This window comes from Chlorocebus sabaeus, unplaced genomic scaffold (genome assembly GCF_047675955.1).
Source record: "Chlorocebus sabaeus isolate Y175 unplaced genomic scaffold, mChlSab1.0.hap1 unalloc_scaffold_450, whole genome shotgun sequence".
Taxonomy (NCBI): domain Eukaryota; kingdom Metazoa; phylum Chordata; class Mammalia; order Primates; family Cercopithecidae; genus Chlorocebus; species Chlorocebus sabaeus.
Window position 1 is genome coordinate 24,696 of NW_027327760.1, and position 16,408 is coordinate 41,103.

Below are 16,408 nucleotides of genomic sequence, written 5' to 3' on the forward strand. Positions count from 1 at the left end.
GACAGAAATAAGTCACAGTGACATCATTTGAATGCCTGATCAAACTGCTGCTAAAGTCAGACTACTTCTTGCGCTTTCCCAGTCTGTGAGCCCTTCTGTTAAGCCACCTCAGTCAGATTTTTATCATTGGAAACAGTCCCTGATCGGACTGGATATTGACTAAATGTGAAAGGGATCTATATGCCCCTGCAACTCCTGCAATGCAAACACACACAAAATATATATGTATGTATAGATAGAGATATCTGTTATATGAAGAAGGAGTAACAGACAGGAAATTGGAAACCAAATAACAGGAGGAGGAAGGGGTTTATGCTTAGTTCCCTGAAAAGGGATTCTGAGATGGAAATTTACATGCAGTTGCAGGACCAATATCTGTGAGCAAGTGAAAGAAGCAGAATGGGGCAAAGGGGGAATCTGCATTATAACACATTTTGCACCAGAGGCCTTAGTGGATCTCATGGGGAATTCTGGAACTGAACTGGCCCCTCAGACTTGTCCCCATAGAGGTAAGGAAGCCAGATCTTTGTACCCACCCCATTGGCCAGGCATTGGATATGAGCTGGCCCCAGTGAGCCATTGCAGTCTTGGACAAGGCAGCTTCCTTCAGCAGAAGGCAATTCTTAGAAACGCAGCTGTGAGATGTTGCAACCAACGCTCCTGGAAGCAGAGGGACTGAAAACCTTGGTTCTGAAGCGGGTGGTGATCTAGTTTGGGCACCCTAGCATCCACCACAAGGGCCACAACCTGATGCAGAATTGGGAGCGTTTCTGGTTGAGATTATCTATCAGGTTACAGCAGGATATTAGCCCAGCAGTCGTTTGACCTACTTCTACTTTGCATTATCAGCAAGGGAGGAATAATCAGTCAGTCAAAAAGTACTTATTTTATACCCAGAGAGTAAAAAGAGCCCCACATTTATATAATCAGAGAGAGATAAGAATGGTAATAGCAGTTCTTTCCCAAAAAGATCAATGGAAATTTGTCATGGAAATCATTTCATAATCAGTCAGTTTTTGACTTCTCACAAAGGTGATGGTGGACTAGAAGGACTGGCTGGTTCTCCACTGTACAGGTTGATTTGGTGATGGCACAGATGAACAAATCCTTTTCCATGCTACCAGGTATCCCAGAGTCCCAGAAGTTAGGGTGCTGGTTTGCTTGCTAAGGGAATCACATGTACAAAGCTCAAAGAGTTCTCTTGCTGTCAGGGCTGGTTGGTACTCACCATGCTGGGAAATGGCGGGCAGGCAATCTCCTCCCTTAAGGGTCTTTGTCGCCCTTGGGATGTCTTTGTTCACTCTATTCCATTTTTCCCTATAGTCTACAAAGCCTCCCGAGTGCCAACCAGAGGGTGAGGAGGAGCCCCTTTACCTACAGCTCTTCTTGCTGAGAAATTCTGCTTCTTGACTTTTCAACACCCTTCTGTGGAAATGTGTTACTTACAATGCCTACGATATTTGGGGTGGAAGGGGTGGAAACAGGGAAAGTAATAATATTGGTGACACATCGTAAATCCACAGAGACAGGGATGCTGAAAGTGGCAGAATTAAGGACTTTGGAAAGCACACAAGGTCAGCTGTGAAGAGGGCACCATTGTGAAACACTCAAGGACTGTTTTCTTAATCCTGGTGTGCAATATGGTACAGAGAGCATTCAGGAGTTACACCATTAGAGCCCTAATTTCACATGAGTTTAGTATTTCATGCTAATCGTTTTGACATTTCCAGACATCGGCTAATATTGGTCCTCATTCTACAACAGCCTATTTCCCTCTTCTCCACATGAAAGGCAAAGCTGTTGAGTGTTCCATCCCTGTTGGGTCTGGAGTTTTACCAACTGTTTGTTTTAAGTGAAGTATGATTCCTGGGTATGGAGGAGAACTACAATCTTTCTTTCAGGCTGGTCCTTTTTCTGAGACTAGGTCTGGGGAGTTAGGAGTTGGAGAGAGACAAATTATACTGTGAAGGGAAAAAGTATTTTAACACTCAGATTGAGGGGAATTGATTAGCTTTATAGAGGCAGGATTTGAAGTGCCCTTCTCTTCATCAGAGTATGAAATGATATTTATAAGGGTTTTAGTACTCACAATTTTGATATTTTTGTATTATTTTATTGTTATGGATGTCATCTAGAAAAATAAGGGACACTCCTTATTTATCATGCCGCACTAAAAACTCTAAAAATAGAATTCCATCATGATAAGAAAAAGGTCCATTTTTCCCAAGAAGTACATTTATTTACAGATATTTTGATATTTTGCTGTGATATCAGTTATTTTGGAAAGGTTGCAAAAGCATAAAAAACTGTGGTCAAAAAGAACTTTATTCTGAATTACCAAGAGTTGTTATGAAAGCCCTGTGTTTCATGAGATTTTGCATTTGATAAAATGCAACATCTTTTGTAATAAGAAATCTTAGCAAACTCGGGATTAAAAAGACTTCTCTCTCTCTCTCTCTCTCTCTCTCTCTCAAATTCCATAAAGGGTAGCTAAAATAAAACCACAATAAAAAATATGTGTACTTGTGAAATACTAAAGCAGACTGCTAAAGTGAAAATAAGACAATGATATCAGCTATCATGCAACATGGTGAAGGTCCTAACCATTACAACAATATAAGAAATAGAAATGTATGCTTATTTGAAATAGCACACTGTCTATCTGGAAAACACAGGAAATGCAAGTGAAAAAACCTTTACAGCCAGGAAAATAGTTCATCAAGGTCGTCATATATATGCTATCTGGGGTATATAGTGATGCTCAATTAGAAAATAAAGGAAAGTAAGGCCCTATTCGCAGAAGGAACAAAAACTCTAAAGTACATTGCAACAAATCTATCAATAAATAGGTAAGGCCTATATGAAGAAAATTATAACACTTTACTAAAGGACATGCTAGAAATCCTGAACAAAGTCAGAAGCTTATGTTCTTTGATGGGAAGACTCAACATGAAAAGATATCAATTCTCCCCAAATTAACCTGTTAATTCAGTGAAAATCCAATCCAAAGAAGAAGCATTTCTGATGGCAGAAGGAAAGGGGTTTTGGCTTATAAAGGAAGGACCTGAGTCCGCAGACCTTTTGCAGGTAGTGTCAAAAACCAGCTCCAGTTCCAGTGGAGTTGACAATGCATGTCTGAGGCACTGAGTGCAGCAAAGCTGCTGGCCTGCCAGGGATGTCGCGGGGCCAGAAGATGCCACTCACAGTACAGGAGCTGAAATCTCCTCTGCTGATTAAACTGAATTCTCTGGGACAGTTAGGATCAGACCTACCATTAGTGCTTGTATTTATCACAAGAGGGGAAAGGATCCCAGGGAGGGAAAAAGAAAATTTGCTCTCTTGATAGCAAGACAGGACATTTTCTTTGAAAAACTGAAAAGTATACGGCCTTATTTTATTCCCAAAGCTGATGAAGTAGACAAATTCAATTGCATAGTCATAATCATAAGGGTGATTAAAGAATTTGCTAACTTTCTTCTTTCTTTCAGAAATTATCCCTTCTGTGTAGAGACATCGTATGACTCTGTACATATTCCCTATCCTTAATTAGATCCATGAGATCTTTGACAGTGTGTACTTTGAGTCCTTCTTTTGGAAACATCGATAGATGCTAAATACATTTTAAACTGTAAAATGTCCAAAAGAAAGAAGTCCAAAGGATGGTCCAAGAGTATCAATGGAATCAGTTATTATATTTATTCATCCACTTACAATTGTTTTTGAAAAGTCCAGGAGAGCAGAATAGATGCCAGGAAATTGGAAAAATGCAGCTATGGTGCAAATCTTCAAATGATGTGAGTTGAGCAGTCCTTTCAAATTACTCTCCCTTACTGTCAGTTTGGAAGATTTGGAAATAATTGTATAAAGCTGAAATATAAAAAGAGAGACACACAAAAAAGTTTAACAAAGCAATTTGAACTTGAATACATGTCTACAATAAAGGGATAAAGAGTGGTCCGCAGATGATCACTGTGCTCTGCTCAAGCATATTGCCTGCCAGGACCCCACACAACTTCATTTATCAAATTCCTTAAGCTTGAAAGAGCAGTTGTGATGACTTCACTTTAGCCTAGTTTTGAACACAGTGAAAAAGATCAAGGGGTTGGGGTGTGGGGAGCTGGGCTAGAGCTATCTCCAGAAGCAGCAATGCCAGATCATTTGGTGAGGCTTTATATCATTTTGAGTGATCAGGAGGGAGAAATGCCAGAAGATTCTGCAGTCTGGAAAAAGTTCCTGTAGATTGGGGGTTTGGGAGGCACCAAAGACCCCAACAAAGATCTAAGAAGTGAGACCGACAGGAAGTAAGGAAATGAAACCCCTGCCAACAAAAAATTCAAACTGAGTCATCAGGGAAAATAGTTCTTTACTCTACAGGGTCGAGAGTAATCTGGAAAACCACAGTGACATATGTGATGTCATGAAGATAGTGACAGCAAATTAGATATGTAATCAGTATGTCTCTTCCTCGAGCTGCTTGTCTAATGTAAACCTTGAAGTTCTGTCACCCGGGGGCAATCGGGGGTCATGTTGTTTTGGGCTCACAAAGGGATGGCTCTTCCTTTTTCCTATCCCTACTGCTCTCTCCTGGCAACCAGATGCATACTCAGGTTCATTTAGGCTCAGATTTTAGCCTTTTCCTTCTGGTGAGAAATCTTAGAAGATATGACACTCCCTTGTTCTGCATAGTAGTTTGTGGAATCTGATGGGTATGTTTGCAAGTGTCCAGAGACTTTTCTCCCTCCTCTTTCCTCCTCCTGACCACTAGAACAGAGGGTTGAAAAAGCAGATGATTTTTTTTCAATAACCTTCTTTTAGAAATCACATTCATGGCTGGGTTTGCCATTCGTTTTTGCACCAAGACCTTTATGAAGTGGAAATGGCTGAACTCATTTGGCAGGACTCTCAAGTGCAGTCGGCCAGTTCCCAAATCCCTGAGGTGTGAGGGCTGGGTTCTTTTCAATAAACATTCCTGCACTTGGCCTTCTACTCCAGCCCCCTGTCCCTGCCCTCCCAGCGCCTGGAGCTTTCCACCTTGGCTCTGGCTCCTCTGAGCCTGGGCTCAGCCTTCCAATTCCAGGTTGACCTTGGCTGAGCGCCCCATATGCTCATTCTTCTTGTAAAAGTAGAAAATCTCAGGCACAGATTTCTGCACTTGGCCTCTCTGCAGAACTTTTTAGTACTTAAGGCACACGCAGCCCCCAGCTGACACTGAGTGAAAGCAAGAGCACTTGCTTCGCAGAAGTCTGTGTTTACTGAATCTGATTTGGCCTTTGGCAACCCTGCTGCTGAGTCCATGCTGAGAGAAGCTAGAGCTGGGCCAGGTCACAGGTCTACCCCGGGCTTGTTTAGTACCTGTGGGCATGGAGGATTCTCTCTGACCTTCTCAGTACACACCTCATCTCCCACCCTGCTGGACAAAACTGGGTATTCTCCACCATCATTGTGCTCTTAGGTATTCTGTCTGGGATGGTTGTGAAGATTCAATGAGATCACTGTTTATCTCAGTGGCTATTAAAAACTTATTAATTGATCATTAATTGATTTAGCCAAATCAGATAACATTGATAAGAAAATATAGTGATGAGAGCAAATTAGAGAAATAGTCAAGCTAAGAATATTTAGATATCTGGTTTCTGCCTTGGATTTTAGACTATGGCAAAATCCTCCCATAATCCAGGGGTAGTGGGTCGTGCCTTATTGTCAGAGAGAAGTGGGTGGGGGCTTAGAAAAAACTCCAGTCGTTGTCATCTGACATACCTGTGATTAAGGAGAGCTCTGCAAATTTCTAGCTGTTGACCCTAAAATCTTTGAGCCTTGGTTTCCTCTTGGTAAAATAAGGACCACATTTTCTACCATATGAAGGAATTGAGATTATTAAAAGAGATAAAGTTCGATTGTCCTTGTCTTGACTCCTGCTACCAGCACTCTCCTTGGTCCTGACAAAGATTTCCCCAAATGCTGGCTTTTCATGACTTCCCGACAAACGTGGTGAATGATGTGTTCTATACACCTGTTCTCTGTCTCCAGGCTAACCTATGTGGTCTCCAGCTTTTCTTCCTAATCTAATCAATAATTTGCTCATGTTCAGTGTGACATGTTATATATTTACAATTAAAGATTCTAGACTAATTTCATGAAGAATCTGGAATCTTCCTTGAGATCTTTCTTGGATAAATTCACCTTTCTTTGATACCTTAGCTGCCATTATCATTAGTGTCAGGGATGGCAAATATACATTGTACCTGTTGCCAGCACACTTTTCTGAGTCCACAGCAGGCATTACTAATTGAACACAGTGCGTTTTCTCATGAACAGGGACAGAGTCTCAGAGTCATTTTGAGCACATTGAGCGAGCAATGATTCTCACTGAATTGGAGCAGTGTATCGGGGAAAATCCATTAGCCATCTCTCTACACCATTTGACTTGTTACCTTTCTTGGACTTGTGAATGTGTTAATGTCCTTGTAGTCATCTGTGCTTCTCCTGTCTGCTCCATTAAACAGAATATACATATGTAATTTGCCAAGGATTCTGCCCCTTATTTTGAGTATAACTCAATCTAAAAAGCAAAGACATAGCTAATAGCTCTTGTCTTGTAGTCAAAACCAGGGTCTGTCACTGCAGGTTGTGGGATGAAACAAAACTATTTTTATTATCCTTTTTTCTAGTTAATTCTAATTATTTCCCATGACATTAAATAAGTATTCCTTAAAAACATGGTATTTCATGTCTGTGCAAATAGTCTATCATATTGATAGACCACTGTTTATTTGATAATTCCCTGGTGTTAAACTCTAGGCTGCTACCAGTGTCTGGCCATAAAAAAAAAATAACATCATGTGGTGAATTTCTTTGTACCTATTTGTGTGACTGCATCTCCAATTATTTTCTTAGGGTAGATTTCTCAAAATTATAAATAATTGTGTCAAATGGTAAGAACAGTTTTAAGATTTTTGGTGTATTGGTTTCTGGAAACGTTGAGACAATCTATAAGAGTATGTAAAAGGATAATATTAATAATCACTAACCCATCTACTCATCTGACAAAGGGCTAATATCCAGAACCTACAAAGAACTCAAACAAATTTACAAGAAAAAAACAAACAACCCCATCCAAAAGTGGGCAAAGGATATGAACAGACATTTCTCAAAAGAAGACATCCATACAGCCAACAGACACATGAAAAAATGCTCATCATCACTGGCCATCAGAGAAATGCAAATCAAAACCACAATGAGATACCATCTCACACCAGTTAGAATGGCGATCATTCAAAAGTCAGGAAACAACAGGTGCTGGAGAGGATGTGGAGAAATAGGAACACTTTTACACTGTTGGTGGGATTGTAAACTAGTTCAACCATTATGGAAAACAGTATGGCGATTCCTCAAGGATCTAGAACTAGATGTACCATATGACCCAGCCATCCCATTACTGGGTATATACCCAAAGGATTATAAATTATGCTGCTATAAGGACACATGCACACGTATGTTTATTGCAGCACTATTCACAATAGCAAAGACTTGGAATCAACCCAAATGTCCATCAGTGACAGATTGGATTAAGAAAATGTGGCACATATACACCATGGAATACTATGCAGCCATAAAAAAGGATGAGTTTGTGTCCTTTGTAGGGACATGGATGCAGCTGGAAACCATCATTCTCAGCAAACTGTCGCAAGAACAGAAAACCAAACACCGCATGTTCTCACTCGTAGGTGGGAACTGAACAATGAGATCACCTGGACTCGGGAAGGGGAACATCACACACCGGGGCCTATCATGGGGAGGGGGGAGGGGGGAGGGATTGCATTGGGAGTTATACCTGATGTAAATGACGAGTTGATGGGTGCAGCACACCAACATGGCACAAGTATACATATGTAGCAAACCTGCACGTTGTGCACATGTACCCTACAACTTGAAGTTTAATAATAATAAATAAATTAAAAAAAAAAAAAAAAAGACAATTTGCTGAAACAAGAAGAAACAGACAAAAAAAAAAATCACTAACCCTTGTGGACCTCATCTTTGTGCCAGGCACTGTCCTAAGAACTTCATACATTAACTCATGTCATCCTCACCATGACCTTATTTCACAGCTGAGGAGACTCAAGTCATGCTGGCATGACTTGAACGCAGTCTTTTCAGAGGCAGAAGGATAGCTGGGTGATGTTGTTCAGTCTCTTGAGCCCAGTGAAAACTTATAAAGAACTCAGTGTATTTGGTGCAGAGTAACTGGAAGATCTGTTACAGCCTTACATACATGAGGTGATAAAAATGTCATTATTAACAATAACAAGAACAACAACAACGGTATCTATCAGGAACAGGCCTACCTATTTTCCAAGAAAACTCATCAGCGGTCTGGGATGGCTGCTGTCAGTCCTGTGGCAGAAATACGTGTGCAGACTCATTAGCACTTAGTAGCACAGGTGAGCAAGAACTGGTTATTCCTAAACCCTAAGCTGGGAAGCAGCTCTGATAAAAGAACAATTAATTCAAAGCAATCCAAAATGTGCCAGCTTGGACCACAACACTATTTAATGTTGTTGTCAAGAGTGGTTCTAACTCTTTTTTTTTTCTCAAAATAATATTAATGATAATTTCAGCTGTTAGAAGGGACCCAATGAGAATTTATTTCTCCCTCTTCTTGAAGTCTACAGTTTTGAATACCTAGTCATGGGAATTCCTGATTAGCAAAGGGCTTTGTTTTCTTCTTTTGTTTCTAAGGCAACTGGTTGGTTTCCTTAAGGGTTTTACTTTTATTCTTGTGATTTCTCAACATTAGAGAATGGCCAGAGTGGCATGGGGATGGGAGGTTGTCGGGGAGGAAGCTTACCAGGTTGAGCAAATAAAATACAGGACACCAGCTAAACCTGAATTTAAATAATCAGTGAATAAGTGTTAGTATGTCCCAAGCAATGTTTGAGATATACTTACACCAAAAATTTTACTCATTGTTTATCTGAAACTCAAATTTATCTGGAGATCTATATTTTACTGGTACCACATTGGAAGGAGGTAGGTGAGGTGGCCCTAAGGAGGGCCAGGACAAAGAGAGGAGACAGGTATTTAAAAATAATAACAATCTTGGTCCTTTCAGATTGAAAAAAGAAGCATGAACAGTGTCTGCTGTTGGTACCAATGCTGGGGTCCTTCAGGGTTCTGGAACTGCTGGTTTCCTGAAGAGCATGTTGTTTACTGACTGAGGCTGTCCTGCTGCCCAAAGGGAGTTTCTCAAGGTTGCAGAGGTGCTCTTAGCACTTTCCCTGGAAATCACATAACTTCAGATAAATATTAATATTCACATGACCTCAGCAGTCCAAGTACCTGGATGAAGGAGGTTTAGAAATGACCTCAGTGCTAACTCTTTGTAGAGGGTGGAAATCATGGGGTTTTCTCATGACAGCAGAACTCAAATACAGACCTTAAAAGTAATTAAGTTAAAAATTTAAAGCCAATACTGTTTATTTTTACAGAGAGAGTTCAATGACTTGCCCCTGTTTTCTTGGCAGATTGGTCGTTGAGGGAAGAAATAATGAAGCCCCATTTGGTCATCAAAAAGGGACTTTTCTCTCTTTTAAAAAAATGTTACCATTATTTAATTAGAAATTAAAACACATTTATAATTGGAAAAATTAAATGTGTTAATCATAGGAAATCTTAAAATGCAGGAACATATAAAGATGAAAAAAACATCAGCCCTAATCCATATGCCCCAGAGAAAATCATTGTGAATATTTTCCTGTATTTTTTTCTGGTCTTTTATGCATAAATATTTATGTAATTGAGATCATACTAAACATATAGCTTTGTCTCCTACTTTTTATTAATACATTCTAGGCATTTATCTGTGTTATTAAACATTTTTCTGCAGATTGACTGAATAAAGCCTCATTGTTTGAACATACCAAGACTTACTTGATCCTGTGCCATTGATAAACTAGGTCCTTCCAGTTTTTCTCTCTTCAGATAATGGTCTGTGGATCATCTTTTATATCCATTTTTACGCATTTCTGATTATTAACTTAGGAGAGATTCTTGGAAGTATAACCGTGGTTATGTCAAACTCTTTTATAAGAGGCATTTCTCCCTTGAGTCTTTGTTTTCCCAAAACTCTGTGGATTGGTCCTCCTCTCCATCTGATTAAGTTGCTAGAATCAATAGGATAGAAAACATGGCCTCTCACAGATTTCTGGGTTTTCTTTGATCTCAAGAGCATGTGCTGTGTCAAGCAAGACTGGGTTTCCAGGCTGGTGCTCTCAGGATCTGGGCTATGACTCCCAGCATCGCCTTGGTATCAATGGTATCATTACCATGACTCCCAGCATCACCTTGGCAAATACCCTTCCTGAGTTCAGCCTGGGCAGAAGGCGCTCCCTCTTCCCCAGCCCTACACTGCCTTCCAGCCTTGGCCCAGACAGCAAGACAAGCACTTCCTCTCTGATTTCGTGATGCTTCTAGTGGCACAGTCAGCCTAGGGGCTCTGCCAGCTCAGGAGCCACAAGCCCGGACTCTGAGGGATTTGGGTAAGAACGCCAACGGGACAAAGCTGATCGGGAGGGGTGAGGAGAACCTCGTTAATGCAAATCCCCTGCTCAGCCCTAGCCTTCGGCTCCCCTTTACCCTCAGAGCCACAAGGAATGAACTGCCTGCTCCTCTTTACACAGCCTCCACATGTTGCTTCGGACAGGCATCCTCGATGTGGCCTCGCCCCACTCTGAGAGTAGTGGAAACAGAAGTTAGTCTCATATTCTCACCTCCCTGAGCACAGGGAGGCTTTCTAAGGGTCTGTATCTCTAACAAAAATGGGAAACAGACAAGGCATAAGAAGCCTTCCCCTTCACCCCGTTTCCTCCTTTTTCCCTTAGACCACCTAGGCAAGGAGAATTACTCCCCTAGAGATAATAACAGCACTACGGAGACATGAAGGCCTGAAGTCACCTACAAGGCTGGTTGGGGAAAATCCAGACTCTAATGTCTTCCTGGTGTCTGCTCGCAGGAGTGGGTGGGGTATGTCAGAATGAAGGGGCCAGGAGGGAAGCTGAGGCCTGGGCTGTAGAGATGAGAGGCTCTGCCACGAGGGTGGAAAAGGCTGGTGTTGGAGATTATCCTTTTTGGTACTTTCCCGCTCTTTCTTTCCTTCGCCTTCTCTGCCTGTCCTGGTTGGTGTAGACCTGAGGGGCAGGGTTCTCAGGCAGCTGCACAGAAAACTGCACAGAGAGAAGGCAAGGCAAGAGTGGGGAGATGGGGTGGCAATTTCACACATTAGCAGTCTGGGAGGAGATCCTTCTAGAACTCAGCAGAGCAGACACACAGGTACTTAGTCATTATTGCCGTTATTACATACGGAATAGGTGGAAGACATTGCTTGCCCCCATTCATGGATGGAAACATCAGTTCCTGCCTGAAGCACATATCCATAATGGGCTTGAGGGAGAACTAGGAGGAAGATGGCAATGATGAAGAGAAAGATGATGGCAAGTTTTATCTGTGCCAGGCAATGTGCCAACACTCTAAATAAAAGTCTTTACTTATCATCCCCACCACAACTCTGTGCAGTGGACGTGGTTTTTCCTTTGCAGATGAGAAAGCTGAAACACAGATTCAAACAGACTTGCCTAAAGCCACTAACTGGTAAGTGCAAAAATAACTTCCAACCCTAGACATGACCCATGCACAGTGTCCCTCCACGACATTAGATTTAGCAGCTCCTCGCAAAGCAGGAAAGCCAGGAGTGGCAGAGGTATATGAAAATGAGGAAGACACTACCTTTACTTTTCAAAAGCTTGTGGTCCACTGATGTTTCCAGACTTTCTCCTCATTTTCATTGCCTCCCTGCATTGCATCCATCCGTTTGACATCAAAGCCCCTTCTCAGGATTTGAGAGCCTTATCATTTGTTTTTCTCCACTGGGTCACTGTCTTCTCCAAGGAGGCACCGAGTCCCTGGTCACTTGTCCAGTGTGCTCATTGACTTTCCAGAGGGCAGGGTGGAGACAAAGACAAAAACATAGAGAATTGCCATGTGGCCTTCCAGTGTAGGGTCTAGTTTTCTTCAGGTGTAGAGTTTGGCATTCAATCCATGGACATTCATGCTTCTGTGAGAAGTTAGGATTCCTCTGGGCACCTCAGCAAGACTTGCTCTCCTGCTTCCTGCTAGTACCACAGTCAGACATACCCCTCTGCAGCTTGGCCTATGATTTTCATTCTTTCATTCTTTGAATATCAACCCTAGGAATTTCACAGCCACATTTTTAACTATCTAACAGTGTCTCCCTGACACAGCACATCTGTCCAATACATAGCTGCTTCCCTCAGCCTCTTCTCCCTTTTCAAGCTTCCCACATGGGTTATTCTGCAGAGGGAGATAAACTCAGTTCAGTTATTTCTCTGTCTCAACTCTTATGCTGTCTCAACTCTTACGCTGGTCACCTCCTAGTGGCCCCCACGAGAGGAGACGCACTGCTTTCTTCCTTGCCTTCTGCAGCATTTCCAACTGCCTTTGAATTTTTATCACGTATACTTTTTTTTTTTTTTTTTTTGAGACGGAGTCTCGCTCTGTGGCCCAGGCTGGAGTGCAGTGGCCAGATCTCAGCTCACTGCAAGCTCCGCCTCCCGGGTTTACGCCATTCTCCTGCCTCAGCCTCCCGAGTAGCTGGGACTACAGGCGCCCGCCACCTCACCCGGCTAGTTTTTTTGTATTTTTAGTAGAGACAGGGTTTCACCGTGTTAGCCAGGATGGTCTCGATCTCCCGACCTCGTGATCCGCCCGTCTCGGCCTCCCAAATTGCTGGGATTACAGGCTTGAGCCACCGTGCCCGGCCCTCACGTATACTTTTGAACTGCACTTTTTGCCAATCTAACTATTCATGTTGGCATCTGTATTCTGATTTTATCTGGCTCTGGGGCTGGGTTGTCCAAGCCTTGTTTTTTTCTATTTTGACTGGAGACATCATTTTGTCTACTGTTCAATTCAGTGTATATAGTCGCCTCTCACTATCTGCAGAGGATTGGTTCCAGGACCCCCTGCAGATACCAAAATCTGTAGATGTTCAAGTCCCAGATACAAAATGGTGCAATATTTCCATATCACCTATGCACATCCTCCCATATACGTTAAATCATCTCATGAATACTATGTAAAGTAATTGTTGTGCTATATTGTTTTTATTTGTATTTTTTACTGTTTTGCTTTTTTGTTTCTGAATATTTTCTGTCTGCAATTGGTTGAATCTGCAGATAGGGAACACATAAATGTGGAGGGCTGACTGTACCTTGAATGCTGTGGCTTTAACTTTCAAGCACAGTAAAATGTAGCTGGGACACTTTTCCAATGGAGCTCATGGGGTGTTGGATGAGAAAGACATTCAGATGGAGGCATGCTCTGGAAGAAAATGTGGGTGGGAGCCCCAGCCCAGAGATGATCTTGTCATTGGTTATAAATGAGCTCAAGTCTCTGCTTCAGTGCTGGGGATGACATGTTTTAGAAGACCTGGAGAGGAAAGGAGATTCCTGAAGGCACCGTGGATTCGACCCAGATGCAAGGGAAGGTCTCTGGGAATTCCCTGGGATCTGTGCTTTGCCTGAGAGGTTTCCAAGAGACATTATCTCAGTACATTCTGTTTTAATAAAGAACATTTAAGGAGACAGCATCTGGGGAGCATGTGCAGCCTACAGAGTTGCTATAGGTAAAAAAAAAAAAAAAAAATTCTTTCTGTTCATGGTAAATTCACAATTGCTTGGCCAATGTGGATTTATTGCCACTAAATCTTCTCTGCTCATGGTAAGAGGTTCAGGTTGAGTAGTAACAATCCCCCCTCTGTAATGGTTCATGTGAGTAGAACTGGTGTGCTGTTGCCGGCTGTCCTGCTCTGATTCCTGGCTGGGTGGAGTGGTCCCTTGAATGTTATCTACGTTTGTCCAGCGACAAGTTTCCTCCATGTGTGGGAAACACTAACACTGTGTCAGCGGCACACCAACATCTCATTGTATTCTTTACCGATTTTGTCAGATGAGGACTGTCACCATCAAAGTTCTCTTTAGAACTCTGAGACATACTTTTACCCCTAAAAACAAGAACCCTATCATGAAACCTGTTACCTATCTATTGTCTCTCTCTTCCTGGAGACAGTATATTATTCCTTGTCCTGCCCCCCAACTATATCTAGAGGGATTGTTGACAGTTTCTGCTCATAACCTAGCTACTTACCAAAGGAAAGTAAGGTGATCTGATGAAGCACATTGCATCTTATTCTAGCTTTGGAGAAAACCTTTTTAAAACCAGGAAGCATCCTGGATTGGAAGGTCATAGACATTATTATTATTATTATTTTAGCCAACATGTATACCCTGGCTAAATCTCTTACTTCTGGTTTTTTGTTTTGTTTTGTTTTTCCTCATTATAAAGTTAAGAGTTTAGACTAGGTGATCTTTTTAAAAGATCCCTTTTCCATTCTAAATGCCAAAGATGCTTCTCTAAATAGTGTCTGCAAAAACACTGCTTGGATTGCAGAGTTCATTTTCCTCTGGAGACATATAAAGTCCAACAATGACAATACTTTAGTGCACATATTGTCCCTCCTTTATGATGCTTCATCCAATTGACAACCAGCTCCTACCATACAGTCAGCCTCTAAAACTATGCAACATAAACCTAGGGTTTTACTTTTTAAGTGAACTACAACGTCATGATAATGAACATTTATTGAGCACGTACTAAGCCTTTAGATGTAAAATCACTCTTGATTTAATCCTTATAAATATTTTCTGAGGTAGGTTCTATTATTTATCCCCATCTTACAGGTAAGCAAACCAAAATATGAAGCTGATAAATAACTTGCTTGAGGTCATATAACAACATGATAGATCTGGGATTCCAATGCTGGCAGTCTCACATCTGAGTCTGTGTTCTCATCCCCGGGTTCAATCCAGGAAAATGTTTTTGTTTGGTTTTGTTTTTCCACAACCTCAATTATCTAACGGTCTCTTTTGAAAGTGTTTTCAAGCATGACGCATTTCCCAAATGTTAGAGGCTACAATTTACATATATGTCTTGCAGATATGATTTAACTCAAGTTATATACAAATCTCCTTCTACGTATACCAACAATATATAGGAGCCAAGAAGGAATAAGCTTGGCAGTGAGTTTCCTGGAAAGAACCACAGAAAGAGATGATTGCCAGTACTGGTGGATATTGATTCAGACACTGACTCAGGTTGTATGACCTGATAGGAGGGCCTGGCCTTTTCCCTGGGCCTCTGGCCATAACCTCCTTCAGATCTTAAAAAGACACTAAGCATTGCTTGTCATCATGAATGAGAAATATTGCCAGGTTACCCAGAGGGAGACCAACTGGTGGATCCTTTAGCCGTGACATGAGGATATGGCTCCAGCTAGAGTCTCTCCTCCTGCTTCTGTACTTAGCTCATCCTAGTTTAACCAAAACCCAAAACAACCCTCTCCAAGGGCTCTTCCCTGGCTCAGGGACATCCCATTTTAAGAAATGCTCACCGCGCCTAGTGCTTTGCATGGTACATTATAAGCACTCAGTAAATATTTGTTACTTCGTGGCAAAATAGATCAATTCAGCAGTGATTTTTCACTTTTCAAAAAGATTCACTGCAGGGTTCCTTTAAATGGCCGGCTCCCCTGGTGCATTTAAAATGTGATTTGATTTATAGGAATTCGATGTACATGGTTCTGCAGGGCCACATCAATCGTGTAAAGTGAGCCACATGTGCTGCTGGGCTCCCACTGACGAGCGCGTTGGCAGCTCTCCTCCATCGGCTTGGAATGCACACAAGCCCTGGGTCTGCTCTCCCCGCTTTTATCACAAAGGGGCTCATTTTGTGAATGAACAGCCACTGCCAACAGCGTGATGGTATTTTCAGTGACCTTTGCCCGGGGATTGGATTCCCGCCCAGCAGGGAGACAAGGCCTTAGGAAAAGGTTAGTTCATTGACGGCCGGTGCCTGCTGGGCTGAGGTCTGGGGAGGGAAAGGCTCAGAGAACTTTTCCTTTTTTGTGAATCACCTAAAGAAGCCACCCTTCCCGCCTGGCCTGGGCCGCTTTCTCTCTTTGTCCCAGCATATTGGATTCTGTTCAGCAGGACGGTTTTATAGCTCCTGCTGCTTCTGCTCTTGAATTTTTTTTTTTTTTGTAGCTGTGAATAATAGTCCTAGTTTTGCCTTGCTGTTTCCCAATAGCAATTCTGGGGTCCTCATGAGCTTCTGCCCCCTACTCTCCACCCCCTTTCCTCCTCCTCCTCCTCCTTTTCACCATGGCCTTTTCAGTTTGATGTTTTTAGGTATCAAAGGAAGGTCTCCAGGAACCCAGCAACTAAAGACTTTAATGAGGACCATGCCCAAGAAATCCTGGCTGCCAAAGACATGATGA

General features: G+C 42.1%; 1 long non-coding RNA gene across 1 annotated transcript in view; it reads right to left on the reverse strand.

Moving 5' to 3' along the window:
- Positions 1-3,358: 3,358 nt before the first annotated feature.
- LOC140711276 (uncharacterized) overlaps positions 3,359-16,408 on the reverse strand; it is a 135,773-nt gene continuing 122,723 nt past the window's right edge. The window contains exon 5 of the long non-coding RNA XR_012092427.1: positions 3,359-3,867. This is a non-coding gene — a long non-coding RNA (uncharacterized lncRNA). The remainder of the gene's footprint in view (positions 3,868-16,408) is intronic.